The 20,962-nt window shown below is 45.8% G+C and overlaps 1 protein-coding gene across 10 annotated transcripts in view; it reads right to left on the reverse strand.

Moving 5' to 3' along the window:
• The window catches only part of TLN2 (talin 2), a 433,652-nt gene that overhangs the window by 261,889 nt on the left and 150,801 nt on the right, over nucleotides 1-20,962 (reverse strand). The gene's annotated exons all lie outside the window — the stretch shown is intronic.

The raw sequence follows: 20,962 nt of genomic DNA on the forward strand, positions 1-20,962 counted from the left end.
ATTGCCTAACACACCTACCACTTGCCAAGGATCTGTCTTGCTTTTTTCTGAAACCACGAGAACTTTTTCTATGTACAGCTCCGTGTTTACAGTCCAGCTCCACTGTCAGAAGGTATCCAACTCCAAAGCGAAATGTCCAGTTCTGTTTTCATGGCCCCCTCCCTGCTGACTTCCCAGCTAGAGGCTGGGTGCTGGGGTCAAAAGAAACCCAACAAAGCACAAGCTCAAAGCATCAATCCCCAAGGTTTCCAGAGAGGAGAAATGATAAGCTACCTTGCTCTGTGCAGGGCAAAGAAAAAAGCTCCAGCAATCTCTTTGTATTCCCCTCAAACCAGAATTCCAGCAAACTAGGAAGTCAGGGATGTTATAAGCAAAAAAAAAAAAAAAAAAAAAAAAACACAAACAGATTCTCCATAAACGTGTAAAAGGCTGGGTTCAACAACCCGAGTTTCTCCAATGCAGGACATTTTAGACACTTTAATGTGCAAATATTCATAGTGAATGAGTAGCTCCAACCTTATTTGTATACAGATTCCCTTACTCCCGTGGTCTAGGTCCCGGGACAAGGGCCTCACACAACAGTTTGGAAAATGTTATAATGAGATTTTTATGCAAATGTTTATTGAAGGCTTACTCTGCTCTACTACATTCACAATTGCATGACTAAGCACAATGCCCTGAAAAGATCAATTAATGGGGCAAAGAATGTTAATGCAAAGGACTGGGAAGCTCGTGTTCGCTATGAGGGCCAGAGAAGTGCTACAATTATACACAGTGACCTCACTCAGACTATAGGTTTATCGCAACCAGAAAAATTTGACTGATGCCATGAATTCCTTCTTGTTATATAATTCACCGTTCCTCTTTTCAAAACTTTAAAGGCACAGAGAATCACACTAAATTAGTAACATGAGCAACTGGAATGCAGGCTTCATAGGAACAGGGACTCTACTAGGTTCAGGGCATTTCCCTGGCCCTTTAATAGGATGGGTGCAAAGACGCCCCACCAATACAGGACTATATGAAGAAAAGAATAAGTAAGCAAGCTTATGTAAGTGTATCATTAACTCACTATTCACTGGCCAAAACATGCATTGTACATGTATTTTTCCTTATGACTTTTGGGTTAGAAGGAAATTTTTGTCTTTTGACTACCACCTTCAGTATATTGTTATAGGCAATTATTTTCAATATGAGCCCAATTAACATTCAAATGACTAGGACTTCCAATTAATCAGAGCTATGAAGAGAGTCTCCCTTGGGGAAAGGAAGAACAAACACATTCATCTTTTAGAAGTCTGCAACCACACACCAAAAAGCTTTCATCACCAATTTGCTGAAAAAACCAAGTGAGCATGGAATACAGACATCAAGAAATACCCTACGTTATTAATTTCAAGATTCTGAATGTAACGTGTAACATAACCCTGAGATGTTACACTACCTTCAAGTGAACAAATCAAAACTTCAATGTTTTTGCCAAACTCAATTCACTATGACAAAATTGGGCTATTTGTTTATTTTGAGAAAGAGAATGCAAGTGGGGGAGGAGCAGAGAGCCAGAGGGAGAGAGAGAATCCCATGCAGGCTCTGCATTGTCAGCACTGTGGAGCCCAACACGGGCCTGGAACTCAAACTGCAAGATCGTGACCGGTGCCCAAGTCAAGAGTCGGACAATATAACTGACCGAGCCACCTAGGTGGCCCTGGGGAAGGCATTTTAGAAAAATTTCTAACAACTGTGTTTTTTCTTTAAGAAACAGAGAAGAAAAGAACAGGGAAATACTGCTCTAGTTCCCCGTTGGTCATTCCAAAAATTAAATTGATTAGACCCTTCCCTACTCCCATTTTTGCTACCAAGCAGTTCGTGGCCAGGATGTTCCTGTTGGCAGTTTCCAGTCTTGGCTGGAGTATGTTCCCATCTATTGCAGCAGTCCTTCCCGGTGGCCCCCGCATGCCAGCTCTTCCCCACCCCCAGAGCAAACCCCCAGAATCCAAGACTGCGAGAAGCATTTGAGTTGTGCCTTCAGCTCCCAGGCTAGAGGGACCGCCAGGGCCTGCTTCCTCCCTTCCCACCTCAACTGTCCTGGCAGTCAGCGCTCCTTCTTGAACCCTGCACCCTCTGAGCTGCTTCCACTGCGGTGGCCTTTGACCTCCAGTCTCCATGCTTAAAATGGCCTCCCCACCCTCCTACTCATCCGGCTGCCCATCAAGTTCCACCTACTCTGGGGAGACTTCATCAACCACATCTCTCTCTGCACTTCCCATACTATGTTGCAATCATCTATTTTAGTGTATATATTCCCCACTAGACTGTGAGCTCTTAGAGGCAATAATTGTGGCTTCCCCCCTAGTCCTTGCCTCAGCTGGAACACAGTTCCTAACACACACTAAGTACTGAAATATCTGAATTAACAAATGTATCTTGTATGATTAGTAACTCTAAGACACTGAAAAAAATTAACTGTAAGACACTACAGTAAGGGGCTTCAAGAGGCTGGAGTACAGCAACGGAGTCAGGATGGGGTCAGGGGTATGAGCGTGTATATGCCTGTGCGCGCATGTGTGTATGTGTGTGGACATACCTGCACAGAAAAAAAAAAAGGGGCTGCCTTGTTCTATGATCACTCTCCAACCCTGTACCTCAAAGTCAAGGTCCCAGTTAAAGCCCCCTTTTCCATTCTTAGTCCTAGGGATTGGCTGTTAACTTAGCCTTCCGCCACAGACCTTTCAGTAAGCTTCTCTGCTGTTTGACCTGGTGTCAATCAGGGAACTACATAGTTGAGTACTCATTCCTTCTTTCCCATCCCGAAAGCAAACAAAGGCTTTATGAGGTTTAGAGATCAGAGAATGGGACGGAAAGATACCCCTCTACAAGCTATCATCCCATCCCTAACCCCTAAAGCAAATCTGTTTTCTCCCTCACTCCACCTTGGATGCTGGGAGGAAGCACAAAGCAACACAGAAGACCAACAGTGGACCCAGATATACAAGAATAGGCAAATGTTAGCATCAACTATCTAAGCATTTCTTAGAAAGGTGGGGTGAAAAGCTGTAGTGAAGACACCAAGAAGGTGCAACCAATCCAGGGGAATATTCATTAGCACTAAAAAGAAATGAGTGATCAAGCCACGAAAAAGACTTGCAAGAATCTTAAACGCATATTACTAAGTGGAAAGCTAATGTGAAAAGACTTCATCCTATGTAATTCCAACCACCGGACACTCCAGAAAAGGTGAAACTATGGAAACAGCAAAAAGATCAGTGGTTGCTAGAGACTGAGGAGAGGGAGGGATGAGCAGGCAGAGCACAGACTTTGTAGGGCAGTGAAACTATGCCGTATGATACCGGAATAGTGGGTACATGTCATTATGCATTTGTCAGAGCTCACAGAACGTACAGCACGTGTTCACTGTGCAACAGTGAACCCTAATGTGAAGTATGGATTTGGGGTGATTCTAACAAATGTACTGGTGAGGAATGCTGGTAGTTGGAGACGCTGCGTATGTGTGTGGAGAGTGGGGATATGGAAATTCTGCATCCTTTCTGCTCAATCTTGCTGTGAACTTAGTGCTCTAAAAAATCAAGTCCTGGGGCGCCTGGGTGGCGCAGTCGGTTAAGCGTCCGACTTCAGCCAGGTCACGATCTCGCGGTCCGTGAGTTCGAGCCCCGCGTCAGGCTCTGGGCTGATGGCTCAGAGCCTGGAGCCTGTTTCCGATTCTGTGTCTCCCTCTCTCTCTGCCCCTCCCCCGTTCATGCTCTGTCTCTCTCCGTCCCAAAAATAAATAAAAAACGTTGAAAAAAAATTTTTTTAAATAAAGTCCATGAAAAAAGAAATTAAAATTAAAAAAAATTTTTTTAAAAACAAAGGGAAGTAAGATACTGGTTCTCCATATGCGCCCCTCCCCCCCCCCCCCCCCCACCAGGCACCAAAGCCAGGGAAAACCCTATAGGGGCCCTCACCACTGGTGGCAAGAACCCAGGGACAGATCTGGGGTTAGACAAGGGGGGATGGACCTTAATAACATTCTTAGTAACAGTGATAGAGAATCTGGCATTCACCTATACATCACTTGTAGGTATCAGGAGTAGTGAGGTTGAACATGGCTGTCCAGGCAGTGTTGGAACCTGCAAGAATAGGCCCCAAGAGGTGGTATCCTCCCTACTGTTATTCCCAGTGCCACCTCAACCTGTAATTTGAGGGCGATTACTCCCTATTAGCACCTTAAGAACTGCCTCTGTAGTAGAACAACTCAACTAAAGGACGCAAAGGGAAAATGTGACTTCCTCCAGAGGTACGCCATCTGGTTTTCCTCAACAGTGAAAACCCATCAACTGTAATAGAATATCCCAAGGTTACAGCCAGAAGGAGGAGTAGGCATCCTACTTAGGAGACAGGCTCCACTTCCATGAACAAGCAAAACGGCTCATTCCTCCAGCTCTCAAAGCCCGGATGTTTTGGGTGCTGTGAGCCAACATACAACATAAAAGCAACAGCAAGAATCAAGGTGTACTGTGAAATTTCATCAGCCTCCAGGCAACATAAAGGATCACAAATAAGAACATAGGGTCATTTGGAAGGACGGTTTAGCTAATCAAGAACAAATTAGCTACTCAGGTATACACAATGTGAAAATCAGGGACACTTATTTTTTTATAAATAAGAATCTATCATCACTTGGCTCTGATTAGTAGCTATTGTATCCCTCAAACTTCATCTTTCAAAAGCAATTTTGCTGCCCTAACCTCTCTTACTATGTGCACTTGGGTCTTCATAAATTGTCACCTGATGTATTTTTCAACTAAATCCCTCTTACCTTTTTTCATCTAGCCAATGATTCTTTATATACTCGTTACGGTACATTTCGTTCAAAACCAAAACACCCCCCCCACCCCCCGCTTCCCCAAGCAAATCGTTTTGTCATTTAAACTTCCTCCTCTTCTCAGAACATATCCAAAACTAATTCTCCTTAGCCATGTCTCCTTCCTGTCCCAGATCTATCATTCCAAAGGGCCTTGCTTCCCCCTGGAGATGCCCCTACTCTTGCCGTACTCTCAATTTCCAGGGATCTCGTAGATTTCTCTGTGTAATTTGGCAATTCACTATATCATTTTCTAGTCAGTCTAATACAGGTTCTATAGGATTCTAGGACTATGACAGGTAAGGTATACTCCAGAGCTCAGTGCAGAGCCTGGTGCTGGGTCACCCAGGGCCAGAGGCATCTTGGTTCCTTTACACTCATGCTGAGTGAAGAAGGGCAGTGTGGGTCTCCTGGGCCTCACTTCATTCCCATTCAAAAAGCAGAGAGAAGAGCCTCCCTCATAAGCCAACCCAAGGACCACATGGTCCAAAGGCTGGGGTAAACATGCCTGCAATCAACTGACTTTCTTCTCCTTCCCATGTGTGACCTCCTGGCTCTCTAACTGGCATAATATCTCTAAGAACAAGAATTAACACTCAAAGGGCACCTGGCTGTCTCAGGCCAAGAAGCATGTGACTCTTGACCTCAGAGTTTTAAGTTCAAGCCCCACATTGGGTGCAGAGATTACTTAAAAATAAAATCTTTCAGGGGTGCCTGGGTGGCTCAGTTGGTTAGGCATTCGACTTAGTCTCAGGTCATGATATTGCAGTCTGTGAGTTCGAGCCCGGTGTCAGGTTCTGTGCTGACAGCTCAGAGCCTGGACCCTGCTTCGGATTCTGCGTCTTCCTCTCTCTCTTCCCCTCTGCAGCTCGCACTCGGCCTCTCTCAAAAAAATAAACAGGGGCACATAGATGCCTCAGTTGGTTAAGTGTCTGACTTCGGCTCAGATCATGATCTTGTGGCCCATGAGCTACAGCTCCAACTCGGGCTCTGTGATGACAGCTCATAGCCTGGAGCCTGCTTTGGGTTCTCTCTCTCTCTCTCTCTCTGCACCTCCCCTGCTCTTGCTTGCTCTCTCTCAAAAATAAACATTAAAAAAATTGTTTAAATAAATAAATAAATAAATAAATAAATGGAAAATGAGAATTCACACCTTTCCTTTACCCTTCAGGGCACTTTTACCACTCGGAATTATTATATATGGTTTTAAAATAGGTCTCCAAATTAAAGGCAGTTATTTTTGAGGGATAGAATTTCAGGACTTTTCTTTACCACTTCATGTACCATATAAATACTTAAAACTTCCTGCTAAAAAGTTCAATCACCCATGAAATAACGAGAACATTATAATGAATCCCTAAGTATCCATCACTCTGATCCCACAGCTACCAACTCCCAGCCGGGCACTCATCTCACCCAGACCCTTTCCTTCCTGTGTCAAGCGCCCCCTCACTGGACATTCTTTTGAAGCAAATACCAAATATCACACCATTTCAATTTAACGGTTTTATGAAACTAGTATTTTTAAGCAGAAAATGAATAAAGCTGTTGTCACCTGGAGAAAATGAAAATTGAAATTTATGCCTATCAAAGTTACGGCCACCTCATTCCCTGTTGCACACAGATGACCTAATACAGATTCAGCAGGCCCGAGTTAGGATTCCTAGCAGCACGGGAGGTGACTGGGTGACTGTGGGCAGGACACCCAGCCCCTCTCTGCCAAAGATCTCTGCTCCCAAGGAGGAAAGCAGGATGTGAGGGCTCTGAGGCTCCCAAATCATCTGCTGGGGCACAACTAGGACTTTCTACTTGTGTGTTTTGCTGTCACTCCTGGCACCGGCTTGGCTAACCAGAGTAACTTAGTCTTTACTTAATCCTTTGTGAAAAAGGATTAATACATATTCTAGTAGCCAAGTCTTCTCTAGAAACCAGTTTCTTCCATATTACCCTTATACTTAAAAAACAAAAAATCCTTCCATTCTTTTTCTTCCCCAATCTCTCAAAATAAGAAGAAATACAAAGTAGAATCCTGCTTGAGTCTCTTGTCTCTGTTCTTACGGAATCAGTAAGAAATCTCATGCTCTGCCTCCACCCTTGGGCAAGATAACCTATAGAATTGACATGCTAAAAGTCAATGATGCAGGTAGCCAGAGGCCTCTGGGGATGGGATGACTCCCCCAAGGGTCCCATGATGTCCCCTACAAGGCAACCGAAATCCTTTAAAAATTCTTTTGGACCAACTTGTAATTCAAATAGAAAACTATTCAGGGCATTGTCCACGTCATCTGCCTCACCATGGACTTTGATTCTCTGTATCTGTATTGCCCCTATCATAGCTAGTGGCCACACACAGCTGGAGAGCGGTTGAAATGTACCTAATGCCTATCGCTGCATGCCAGGAATGCCAACTCCATAGATTTTGAAGACTTAGCACAAGTAAGTAAAAATACTTCATTAATAAGTCTTATATATTTTGAAATGTTAACACTTCCAATGTACTGGATTAAATATTAAATTTAATTTCACCTTCTAAAAATGTGGCTATTCAAGTTTAAAATTTTAAGTCTCCTTTCTAGTACAGTGCTTCTCTGGTTTCTAAGTCCTTTTCACGACATCACAAATATGTTTCATGTTAACCCAGCATAACTAGGGTTATTTGAATACAACCCTAAAACTAAACTTAATTCACTTGGACTTATTTTTAATTATCTTGTATACTTGCCCTAACAGTTCCTGTGAATTCCCATGAAGATCTGAATATTTAAGTGTTCCAGTAAGACCATTACAGATACCTTGAGCATAAAATACCACACAATCATCCTAGAGACCCCTACAGACTGAGAATCAAAACATTTAAAAAGCAATTCCAAGTCCCTATTTTTTATCTCATAATCAGAATATGGTAACATTTCTCCTGGCTGTTATGACCTTGGGTATTAGATTTTCACTCTATGCAGCTGACAAAATATACAAACCCACATATCTACTCTAAGGCGGGGTGGAGATGTATTGGCATTCTCCATAAACCAGGAGGAAAGCCACTCACCTGCTTTCTATTGGTTTCCAGGGCATGCAATCATAAACATCTGATTGAACCAAAGATTGAACACTGATTTTTTTTTTTTAAAGGAAAAGTCAAACATCATGCCTGACCTCTGACCTGACCTCCTGACCTGAAAGACAGTGGTCTTTAGGGTGTTTCCCACTATGTTTTCCTTGTGGTCAGCAGAGATCAGAGTAAGTTATATCTCTCTTCTTTTTTCCATGACTCCATGGAAATAGATGAACTAAGTAAAACTTCCATTATCTAGCCCAGTGGTACCCAAAGGGTGGTCTGCCCACCACCAGTGTGTGGCTGGTCTGTAGTAAGTACAGAAATGGAGAGTAAACATTTGGAAACTTTTATAGCAATTTAACAATTTATGTTGGCTGAATGTAATAAAAAGTGCTTATATTTCATAGGTTTGTCCAAATATTTCATTTTTATTGAGTTTTACTGAAGTGGCCCAGCCCAAAACAACAACTATAAATTGAGTAACTAATCCTTCCTTTCAGAAACACTAAACCAACTCATCAGAATTCCCAATTTTCTAGTCACCTCATTCTACATGTGTAAGAGTAGGGGATAAGGTAACAAACACATGGGGAAAAGGGAGAAAAACTACCACTTAGGAGACATTCAGTGAAACAGAACAATTTCCATGACATAGTTAAGGATGGGGATTTGTAACACGGTCATATTTGTACATTCACCATTACGACGCCCTATTTCTTCTTTACACACACACACACGCATATATAACGCTATGGATTATAAACCACATTGTGCTATAATTCAGTGGTGATGGGTCCCGACTTCAGAAATAACATATACAAACTCAAGTTCATATGTGGAATGATTACACATCAACTAAGCACAAATGTCAAGTGTTCATTACCCACAGATGGAAATTCAAGTGTTTTTTAAAAGCCAAATTGAGGTTAAAAGCTAAACATTTCTAAGTATGGAGCCAATCAGTAAGCACTGAGGAACAGAAAAATGGAGAGGCAGCCCCTGAAGAAGTCACTATGAAGCCCGGAAGACAGATGGCCCCCAAAGTATCAGGAGGCCAAGCAGCTCAAGTGTGAAATGACTCTCACGCCCGCGGTCACTTCAGTTATATTTGGTCTCAACACTGGCTTCTTAGCCCCAGCTGCAGCCAACAGAGGGGATCCCGACAAGGCTGTGTCCCTCTCTCGTTCCTCTCACCCGAGGCTGGAGGACCCAAGCAGGGAGCCAGGCAGCGGCTGGTGCTCACCAGTGGTTCGGGAATCTAGCCAGCTACTTCCTCAAAGCCTCAGGGTCCTCATGTGGACAGAGCGCTAACAACAAAGACCTCTCAGGGTGAAGGGAGAGTGGGTTTTGTGAGAAGACTTGCAAATTCCAGCAAGCTGGAGACCGAAGGGAAGAAGAAACCACAGCCCAGAAAAGGAGGGGGGATTCCTGGAGAAAGGGGACATTCCAGGAGGTGGACAGGGGAAGATGTTCCCAACCAAGAGCACTTCCCCCAGCCTGGACAATGGCAGCAACAGAGGAGGAAAGCTGGACAGTTGGCATCTCAGGGACCTGTATTTTCCAGGACAGATGGGAGGAGCATACCCTATTGAAAAAAAAGTGGGGGGGGTGCTGAGGAAGGGGCAGCATAAAGGGACTTAAAGCAAGGTGACAAATCTGCATACTTCCTAGAGGAACCAGAGCATGTGTGGCCCAGGGGCCCCACTAAGGGCACCACATGGGAAGAGAGCTGAGCAGAGGCAGTGGTTATCATGTGTGTGATTACCAGTCTCAGATGGGTCCCCAAATGTGGCCATGGAACCTTCGTTCTCCCCGGCTCAGGGCGAGGGCATCAGGGAGCTGGAGTCCCTCAGAAGAGGTCTAGCTAAAGGACCAAGTGAAAGCAGGGAGACAGGCAGAGTGGGAAGACAAGGAGGAGTTGAGATAGGGAGGTTTCAGTGAGGTCAAAGATCAGGTGAGAGGTCAACAGGGTGTCATCAGGGTGAGAAGATCAAGGGGCACAATTTCTAGACAAACCACACCTCATTCAGGGTGTGACAATTAAAACTGGAAGGTAAGGCCTCAAAAGCAGGCCAAAGCTCAGTTTAGGAGCTGGGTGTTTAAAGGGTTCATGGACAGGGGCATTCCACCTTGGGTATTTGGGGACATCTTTCCTCAGCCGTAGGATTCTTTTCCACGGCTGTGATTTTGCCCTCGAGGGGGTGGGCTAAACTCTTTGCTGTCCCAGAGAGTAAATCTGTCCAGCACCAAGTCATGGAACCCTGTGCCTCCCCACGGCTGGGCTCAGCGTGGACGCCTTGGAGCCTCAAGCTTTCCGATGCTTCCAGAAGGAGATATCCAAGAAAGACATCCCAAGTGCAACTGCCTGACACCCATCCCTAAGGAGGCTCTGTGAACCTGAGCCAAAGGGCTGGTGGGAGAAGAATGTCTGATGTACAGTGGAATCTCATAGAGAATAACTAATAGCTTTGAGGGAAAATGAAGAGCCTGGGGAGTGCACACAGCAGCTTCCTGGTGAGGCCAGGGCTGGACGTGAGAGAGGCACATGGCTAAGGAACAGCCCCTGGGCGAAGATGGAGAAAGGTGCAGCAGGAGGAGGGGCAGGACACACGAGGAGGGCAAGCGCGAGGTGGCAGCGGGGAGTTGGGTGGCCCGCCAGGGCAGCAGAGGCAGGGGGCCGCGAAAATAGCCTGGAATGAAAGCATTGGGAAGCAGCATGCTGGGCGCACTTTTGTCCCCAGTAGAATGCGTAGTCATCAGATACTCGATTTTCAGGTACTTCCAGACTTCTGGCTGGTACCACATAGACTTGGCATGAACTCCAGCATAGAGTGGATAAAACGGATTTTGGGGATCAGAGGGCGCTGTCAGCAGCCCACCTTAGGGCACGCATGTGGGGCCGAGCTTCCAGGCAACAGAAGGCACCATTTCCTTCGAGAAAGAGGCTGTGCCTCAGGTCCAGCCAGAGAACCCACAAGGAGGAACCTGACTGGTATTCCTTCACAGTGCCAGGCAACAGGTACGGCATCTCCATACATCAATACATGAGACACAGAGAGAATGAAAGGCAGTCTGGCACCTGTCCTGCCCTGGAACGTGGTGATTAAATGGAGAGTACAGAATAGACTAAAAGACCGAAGAGACTCATCAACCAGATGAAATATTTAGTATTAAATATTTTTAGGTTTCATACTGGTTCACATGTTTTTAGGCATGGTAATTACATTTAGGAAAAGAACTTCAACCTTTTAGAGTTGTACATTGAACTATATACACATGCACACACACGGATGAAATGCCATGTTGAGGATTTATCTCAAAATAAGCCAGCGAGGGGAAAACTCCTTCCTCTTTTGTTCTTGATGAAACAAAATGGATCATGTATGAGCCATGGGAGCTGGGTGATGGGGGCTTGCACTGGTCTTCCTCCTTCTGCAGATGTTTGCAATTTCCTATTAAAGAACAACATGGAGGCAGCATTGTTTTTAACTAATTGTGTTAGTATGATGACATTTCTGCAATGAACTCCGAACACTGAAAGTATGATGAGAATGCTTTCAAGGCAGTCCCTTTAACAGTTCCATAGGAATAGAGTATTTCAAGTTTTCCAAAGAAGCAAGACTGCCTGGCTTCAAGTACAGGCAGTCACGCTTGACAAGGTCCGGGGACAACATCTGCCCCAGCAGTGTGTCACCGTGACATCAAAATTTGGCACCTTCCCCTCTGAAGCCGTGAGCTAAGTTTGACTGATTCACAGGCACGATGGGCAAGAGACTCCTGTCAGGCTTTGTTGCCCAGTTGAGAAATCAAGCAACGGAAAGGTGCCAACTATAGGGCCCATGTCTCAAGCACTATCACTGTGACTGGTATCCCCATTTTGAAACCACCAGCAATATGGCAATAATCCAGGGGGGAAACTAGGTAATTTCTGCCCTAAAAGTTAATAGCACATAATGTTTATCTCACTTCTGTGAGACCCACATCATGACCACATTGAGGACAGCTGGGTTGGAAGGTCAATCTCAGGAATTAACAGTCAACAGACCCAACCACCACCACGACCACCGCCCCCCCACACACACCCCCTTCTATCACCAAACTCAGGGCATCTTATGTACTACCACTCTGGAGAACATGGTCTTAAACCAGTGGTTTTCAGCCCTGAGTGATTTTGCCCTGGGGAAAGGCTAGCATCATTTGGAAGAATTCTGGTTGTCACAAGCAGGGAGGGATGCTACTGGCCTCTGATGGTTAGAGACCAAGGACACTGTTCAACACGCTCCAATGTACTAAAGAGCCCCATATAAAGAATTATCTGGCCTAAAAACAATGTCAGGAAGTTAAAGTTGACAAGACCTGACTTAGGCAAGTAGAATTAAGTGTTAAAAGAATATTCAAACTTTTTCAGAGAGGGAGGGGAGGGGACAAGGACAAAGACACAGAGACAAAGAGACAAGGAGAGAAAAAGAATTGACACGGTCTTTTAGAAGTCCTTTAAAGATTTCTACCAATATTCTTTAACCAGATGTGATATCTGATACCATATTCTCCAGTTTAACTCTTTTTTGTCTGCTAACACAAGGGGCCAAACACTTGAGAGACTACAACTGCCAAGACCAATATTTGCTTTTTTCCAACGGCCATGTTTACCCAAGATTATTCTGCTCTTGGTGAACTAGAAACCAACTGGCTGTTGACACACTTGGACAAGAGCCAAGGAACAGTCTGGCACCCTTCCCCAGGAGAGGCAAAGGGGGAGTGTGGTCCAAGAAGACCAATCTGTAAAAACCACCTAACCACTTTGAAATCCCTTTGGAAACAACTTCCCATCAACAGGGCAATCCTGTTAACATTTTCACTAGCACTGGAGTCTTGAGAACAGAGGAAAGAGAATGGGGAGACCACACGAAGAAGGAAGACTGGGAAGAAGGAAGAAAGAGAACAAGTATCACCCAAGAACTTAACAGTACTTAGGGCGCCCGGGTGGCTCAGTCACTTATGCTGCCGGCTCAGAGCCCGGAGCCTGCTTCGGATTCTGTGTCTCCCTCTCTCTCTGCCCCTCCCCAGTTCACACTCTGTCTCTCTCAAAAAATATACAAACAAGGGCACCTAGATGGCTCGGTTAAGCGTCCGACTTTGGCTCAGGTCATCATCTTGTGGTTCGTGGGTTCAAGCCCCGTGTCGGGCTCTGTGCTGACAGCTCAGAGCCTGGAGCCTGCTTCTGATTCTGTGTCTCCTTCTCTCTCTGCCCCTCCCCCACTGCCCCTCTGTCTCTCCTTCAAAAATAAAAATTAAAAAAAAAAAAAAAAAAGAATTTAACAGTACTTTGACCTGAAGAAAGCAGAAAGGAAAACCAATTCACACGTTATTATTATTCTATCAACTGTAGCTTTAAAGCTAAGAGGGAGTAGCTTTAGCTTGATTGTTAACTCTGAAATGTAAGCCATGACTGACCTCCACAATAACCAGTAATAGCTTCTCATTTGAATTCTACTGTTTGTATTTACATAAGTGGTGTGTTTACATAAGGAATTCTGGTATCAGAAATTCAGCTGCACTTAACGCTCACAATTACCAGACTTCTCACATGCCAAGAGCCATTTCACAGCCCTTTCCCTTTACCACAAAAATTCAGCTGTAGCTATAAAAACCATCACCAAGTTCACCTGCTTACATAAGACCCAAGGATTTCTGACTGGAGACTCTACCAGCCTCACATGGTAACTCCAGATGCTACCCATTCAAGAGAGTCTGGGCACCACAGTGTGTCTGAGCTGGCAATCCTAATGTTCTCGCAATCCTGGTTTCCAAATGCCTGGGCTAATGTTTCTGCCTCCGGAGGAAACTTTCTCATCTCCTGGCTTCTTCTTGAAAGGAGTGGAGACAATAGACCTGTAGAAAGGTCAGGCCAATAGCGGCCCCCAAAAAAGATACGGTCATGTCTTAATCCCTGAAACCTGTGCACATGACCAGACTTGGGAAAGGTTGCAGATTTACCTTCTGATATTGAAGATACCGAGAAGAGATCATCCTGGATTACCTGAGTAGGTCTTAAGTCCAAAGAGAGTTGGCAGAGGTCAGGAATGATTCTCCACTAGAGCCTTTGGAGAGAGCATGGCTCTGACAATGCCCCGGTTTTGCACTTCTGATCCCTGAAGCAATGGGAAATTAAGCTTCTGCTGTTGTGAATAAAATGTAGCAAAATACGCCACCCCAAATTATGCTGCTCTGGTACACTCGAGCTGTAGGCAAGTGCAAAACAGTAAATTCAAGGAGAGGTTTTCTGTCACCTTCCCTTATCTACCAAAAAAAAAAAAAAAATCCTAAAGAAATTCAATTGTGTAAATCCCCTCCCCAGGGGTTTTATCAACCAGGGAAGACGGACTCATTGAGGAGAGGAGTCAACCCCACAACCAAACTGTAACACAGGATGCCATGTATCTATCCTTCAAAGGGCCCATTCATCTTCCCTAAAAATCATTTAGTCTTTCCTAAGAGGCCTATATCCCCCTCCGTTTTCCCTATTAATATGCTTAAGCCTGAATTCTAAGCTAACTCTTAGGGGTTACTCATTTTTACCCCACGTATAACTCCCATGTATACATGAGGTATACAGGTTAAAACTTCTGTTTTTCTCTTTTTCATCTTTTATTATAGGCAGTATCAGGTAACAACTCACAAGGGTAAAGGAAAAAGTACCCTCCACACACATAAGCTACCCAGATTGTGGTAACTTGTGAAGGCAGCTGTCCCACCCCAGTATCTCAAAATGGCCAGGTCAAAGACACCCCTCCAGGGGCTCCTTCCCACATCCCTGAATCGCTGAGGAAGAGAGCTGGGGACAGGTATTCAGCCTTTAAGGCCAAGGATCTTTTCCAGAGAACTAGCTCCGGGGCAGGGTGTAGAGAGTGTTGTCTGTCCTAGGGCAGAACATCACCCAAAGCAACAACTCTTCCCCAAGCCTCTCTCAGAACAACCCCAACACCCTGTGGGCTCTCTGTTGTCAACCATTTTTGCTACATGTACTGAGGATTTCCCATGGGCCACACATTCTGTACTTTCAAAAACGTTAAGAAGTAATTGCTTGGTCGGAGTTTTTATTCCATCATTCTCTGCCTTTTCTTTAAATTGCCACCTCTTACACGGATGGGCCTAAAAACACTTGCTTAGGGTAGCACCTAAGAGGAGGCATGCCCTGATTGGTATGGCTCCTGAGGAAACTGAGGCATAACTGTGACTTGGGTAGTTTGCCCCAGGTTACGTGGCCAGTCAGTGGAAAAGCCAGTACCACAACCAAGAGCCACCTTCCGGGCCTATGTCTTCAACCCTGTGCCCACATACTACTCTGCTTCCCTACAGGCCATCAGGTCTGCTATTCCCCTCCAACACACTGCCTACCACCACCCAGCCCTACCAGGCCTGCCCTGCTTCAGCCCCGCTATAGCAAAAGCCCTGTACGTCACCCCAGCCTCAGTCACTGCCCGGCCCCCTTTCCCTTGGCCCCTATACCTTATGGAGTTAGACGCTAACTAGGTGTATAAAAGTGCCCCTGCCGTCGCTCGAAGACCTCAATTCAATAGACAACAGTGACATTTGAGCAGTTACATCGAAGAACCATAGGGGACAAAAGAAGAGAGAGTTCCAGAGGTCTTAAACCAAACATGTCATCTGCAGCTACAAACCAGCTCAGACTCTTCTCAGACTTGATGATCCCCTATAAAGGCCAGCAGCATTCAAGCAAGGTCTTGCCACCCTTTGTCAGAAAAACTATCACCCCAGGGGAGGTATTATCTGCTAACCACTCTGATCCTACCTCTTTCTTCTCCATCCAAATCCTCCCCCTCCCCACCCACAGTCCTACTGAATCTCTGGGACACAAAGGTTTACCACCTTGTCTGCAGGTGCTACCTTTAAGGGGCTTCTTTTGAATAACGTGTCTCAAACATCTTTAAAATGCCAAGTCTCTTGAACCAATAATCAGTGGCAGAGACCGGTCTTCACAGAATACTCTTAGATGCAAAAATGCTTTCATAGATCAAGATGCTAAATATTCATTCTTTATGCTAGGAGGAACTTGGAAACAACTTAATGATCCAAAAAAGGTGATAAGTTAATGGTGTCTTATTTTCTCGACTGGTTATTATGGCCAGAAAAATGCTGCTTAAGAGAACTTGAGAAACTTCTTACTCCATAGTGAGCAGAGCAAACAAAAACTTCTAGCATGATCACAATTACATCAACCCAAGGAATAAACAAACCAACCAATCCCATCAGGGCAAACAGGACAGGAAGTTAGTCAAAATACATTCTTGAGTGGTGGGGCTAAGGGATTTTCTTTCTCTTTTACGTTTTACCTTTTTCATGTTGTTTTTTTTATAATGAATATGCATCACAGAGTTGAGAATAAATGAACTTCACATTAAAAATACTACTTCCGTGGCTGCTGAGTTTTCCAGAGTGATTAACATAAGGCCCTTCACAAACATGCACTTACTTCCCTCAGCTTCTATGGGTACTTCCCCATCACCCATGCACTCGCCTTCCGGCCACACTTAATTCCTTCCTGTTCCCAGCATCCGCCTTCCACCCTCCACTCCAGCCCCCTCAATGCTTCTACATGCACTGGGCCACGCTCCCCTTCTATGTGCTGCCTTGGAACCCCTCCTGGATTTCGCACCTTACAGGTTTTCTTACAAATTCTACTTCTGGGTGGTTTTCCCTGAGCACGTTAATTTTGTCATGGCGTGTAAGATAACGCATGCCTCCCGTTGATACATCTCTGTTCTCAGAGATGCTTCTAGATCTCCCTTTGTTGCCTGTGCACATAGCCCTAAGGAGTAGAGGTGCATATGGGATCCGCTAACATGTGCGTGTGTACTTGTTAGACGGTGACAGCAATTCCAGAGCGGCTGTCACTGAGTGCTGAAACCCCACAGTTCTGCGTGCTGCGTAATGTCCCAGTTCACACTCAGGGCATGAACTTTCCCCTGACTGGCCTGGGCGAACAAAGTTCACAGACAATGGGAGAAGCATTAACAACATTCATTTGGTATACCAAAGATTTCATTAGTTTAGAATGGAAAGTTACCTAATTTAGAGAATTCTAGGCAACATTTGAAAACATAAGAGCACTTACATAATAAATTGTGCTAGGTGACAGATGATGTGCCTAAAAGAGCTTTTTGAAATACGATCTGTGACACAAAGTTGACATTATCGCCCAATAGAGAGTTTTTAGGGGATCTATGCTAATGGATATTTAAGAGCAACAATTAACATACCACTTCTTAATTAAGTGCTTCTGATGGATGGCTTGGGGGGTGGGGCACTGTCTGGCAGCAGTTGGACCCTTAAATTCCTTACAGTGCCACGTGTTAATCTGAATGAACTTGAACTTATTTCGATTACCCTGGTTTTCCCAGGTAGCCCATTTCAATGTTCCATTTGTGTGGGTCTAGGGTTATCTCACATAATGAATCAGTCCACACTAAAACCGCCTCGTAGCTCAAATCTGCAAGCAGTGGAACGTCTGCTATGTGCCGTGGTATTGGCCAGCTTTCAAAGAACAGCAACCTGTATTTCCTACCCACAAGAAGTTTACAACCCACTGCAGAGGACAGGCCGACTCGCTTTTGGTCCCCAGCAGAGCATTGCCAAGTCCCGGGCTTTGCAGTCAGATAGCCCTGCTGTTTTCTGCCTGGGGAGTCGTGTGTTACTTCATATATTTAAGCCTCATTTTCATTTGTAAAATGAGAATGACGACCACGGCCACCTCTTCAGATCCTTGTGAGGGAAGGGGAGGCGACACACATAAACTCCCAGGTGTAAGTGTTCACTGTGTACCTGGTACGGCTGCTGTTGCTAACGTTGTGAAGACGTAACTAAGAGCACGGTAAATGTTTTATGTGGTAATTGCTTATACGGTAAAGTGTTTGCAGAACTTCCTTATCCCTGTCTATAACCTTGGTAGTTTCTAGATTGACATGAGCATGACCACTACCCGTGGGAAAAGGGCAACTCAGCCCTTCCCGGGGAAGATTCTGAGGGTCCCTCCTGTTACCTGTGAGACCAGCCTCTCAACCCCACGTGGAAACCAGAAACCTGGGCCGAGCCCTCCCAGTATACGCCTCTCACCGTGTTTACAGAGATTCCCCTTATACACGGAAAACCCCAGACAAGGCTCCTGAAGGACCAAGTCTGTCCTCATACAAGTCTTGCCTCATACAAGACCATATGGTCTTGCCTCATACAAGACCTATGGCTACAGTTTCTGAGCCTCTTAGTCTCCATTCCTCGTCTGTAAAATAGGACGCATGCTGTTTCTAGACCCAACCTTGGACAATGTTGGGACACGTGCACTCATTTTAAAAGTTAAACCACCACGACTGAGGAGACACACGCTCTTTGTTCTGTTTTTAATTAGAAGCTCCTCAGGGACTCACTGACCGGCTCACCAAGTAGGAATTACACGTGTGGCACTAAGCTAGGCACTGGGAAATGGAGACACGCGTAAGGGCAGGGCTCCGCTGTAGAACGAGTCGCCCCATGATGCACGAGGGGAGACCGACAAACAAATGAATGCAATAAAATGGGATGCACAAGGGGGTGTCCACCCAAAGTGTTCCACCAGGGGGACAGTGGTCAGGACACTGGTGGGGCACCCTGAAGGAACCACGGAAGGCTTCCCACAGGAGGCCAGGTGGAACGGACTCTGCATGGACAACAAGAACCGTGGCTAACGCATGAGAGGAACCATGCTAACCAGGCATCACGTCCTCCGAGAAGTGGCACGAGGGTGCCGTCAGGGTGGCACACAGGGGCAGGGACCACCACCTGCGTTAAGTGCAGGTCACCGTCTGCTGTGACCCTAACGAACCCCAAAGGCAAAAAGGAGAACGACAACCTAGACCCAGAGTCAGGCCACCATCCCAGCCGGGCCTTGCAGGAGAATTACTCTGCTCCCAGCACGAAGTTAACCATTAACCAGGTCAGGCTGCAAGACACACGGGTAAGAGCAAACCCAAATGGTTTAGAGGAAAACAGTTTAAGACGCTAAGCAGACAAGCCTGTAATGGCCACATAGTTACCTGACACAGAGCCTACACTGGCTCTAGATAAAAATGAAATCAGAACACATAATCAGTTTCAGAGAAGACAACTTCTAACCATCCAGGTGTACCTACCAGGCGCCACGTATCAAGAGTTTGAGGAGGAGTAAGACACAGTCCTTAGCCTCTAGGGGGCTGTAAATTAAAAAGGAGAAGCAGTAGAGCCTTCATCTAAAGGTGGTGAGAGCTATAAAAGGAAACCCAGGCTGCTCTGGGGCACCTAACAGCCTGGGGTTCAGGACAGGAGGCACACGTCAGGGGAGCTTTGTCAAGGCAAAGAGTGTTTCATTCTGAAGATTGAGAAGCAACAGAAAAGGGGGAAGGGCCACCAAGGAGAACAAGGAGCACAGAGTTCCTGAAGGAACTGGAACCTCACACTTGAGGGAAGTCTCAAGAGGTTCACAAAGGCTGAGCCCAGGGGGTCAGGACTATTCCCGAAGATGGGTCAAGAGTGATGATCTGAAGGCTGAGGACAGCAGCAGACCTCTAGACACGGTGACACAAAATGGTACCTGCTTTTGCAAGAAAAGACCTTTTTATCCCAACATTTTCCTCTACCCCATATCAAGTGCCTGGCTCATTAGTGCCTGGAAATGTTGGCAATTGTTCCTGGAATGTCAGAGCCCAGTATGTACTTTGTGTTCAGCAATGCGGGAGAAGAGTGGAGAATTTAGCCACAGGACTCCCTAAAGGACTTTAACATAAGGCGAACTCACCTGTAAAATGGTCCCGTGGCAGAGACCCTAATGAGGGCATCCTAATTATTCCACAGGAGGCTCTGGGCACCTCTGGTGAAAGCATTAACTATTAAGGAGAGCATTGAGGAAATGTGGACACACCCGCTGAGGAGGGGCCTCCGTGGGGTGTGTTAAATTCCTTTGAAAACAGGGCCCCTGCTATAATTTGTGTAATCAGACCAGAGATTGGACTGCTGAACTGCTTCCCATTTATTACAATATCGCACTCCTGCCCAGGAAACCCCACCCAAGCTTTTGTTTGGAATTCTTTTCCTTGATTAGGTGTAAGCCCTATTATTCCCGCCACTCAAAAATAACACATGGGTCTGATGCAGCGTGGGGCGCAGTAAGAAATGGTTCTGGGAATCAGGCTGGCGAGCTCTTCTCTTCTCTCATTTTTGAATGAGGATTTCTTTTTCACTTCTGGCTCTGTAGAAGAGGGGAAAGCAGGGACATTTTGTACAAAATGGAAAAGCAAATACTATTTACTCTCTGGAAAGAACCCCCGCGGCGGGGAGCAGGAGGGGGAGGAGGGCAGGACACTCCCTGGGTTGTACACACAGCAGCTCCGGGTCCTCCAGGCCCTGAGGTCTGGGCTGCAGCTCCGCCCACTCAGCAGGCAAGGGTGAAGGAGGCCTCCAAGTCTTGGAATCTTTGAAAAGGCTGTTCCTGGGGAAGCTTCTCCTCACTCTCACTGGGGCTCCCTCCCCTCCAGGCTGTGATGCTCTCTGGCCTTTGTGATGCAATCTACCTGGGATCTAACCCCAAAGAAGCCGAGGAGTAGGGCAGGGGTCATTGTGCCAACAGCTGGGAAACAGAATCCAGAGTGGTTCATTCATATAAAGAGAGACAGGGTGGTTACTAGGAAAACTTCATTTCCAAGCAGTGACATTAGAAATGGGAAAAAGGATCCACCACTTATTTATAGCAAGTGCCTGAGCAATGGAGAAGTCTGGGCAGCCTTAAGGGGCAGCCATGGGTACCATGGGACCTGCCTCTCCTCTCCCTCCACCAAAGTTGTCAGGGCAGGGCTAGAGCCCTGACCCTGATAGAACCAACTCCCGTGTCAGGCCAGGGACCTCATGCTCTTGTGGCCTCAATTCAAAGGAGCCAATTTTGGCCACTAAGATCCTCCCCAGTAACTCTGAGCCACTCTATTTGGGGGAATTCTAGCTGAGAGGTCGGAAAATTAGGAGGTCAG

This window comes from Acinonyx jubatus, chromosome B3 (genome assembly GCF_027475565.1).
Source record: "Acinonyx jubatus isolate Ajub_Pintada_27869175 chromosome B3, VMU_Ajub_asm_v1.0, whole genome shotgun sequence".
Taxonomy (NCBI): domain Eukaryota; kingdom Metazoa; phylum Chordata; class Mammalia; order Carnivora; family Felidae; genus Acinonyx; species Acinonyx jubatus.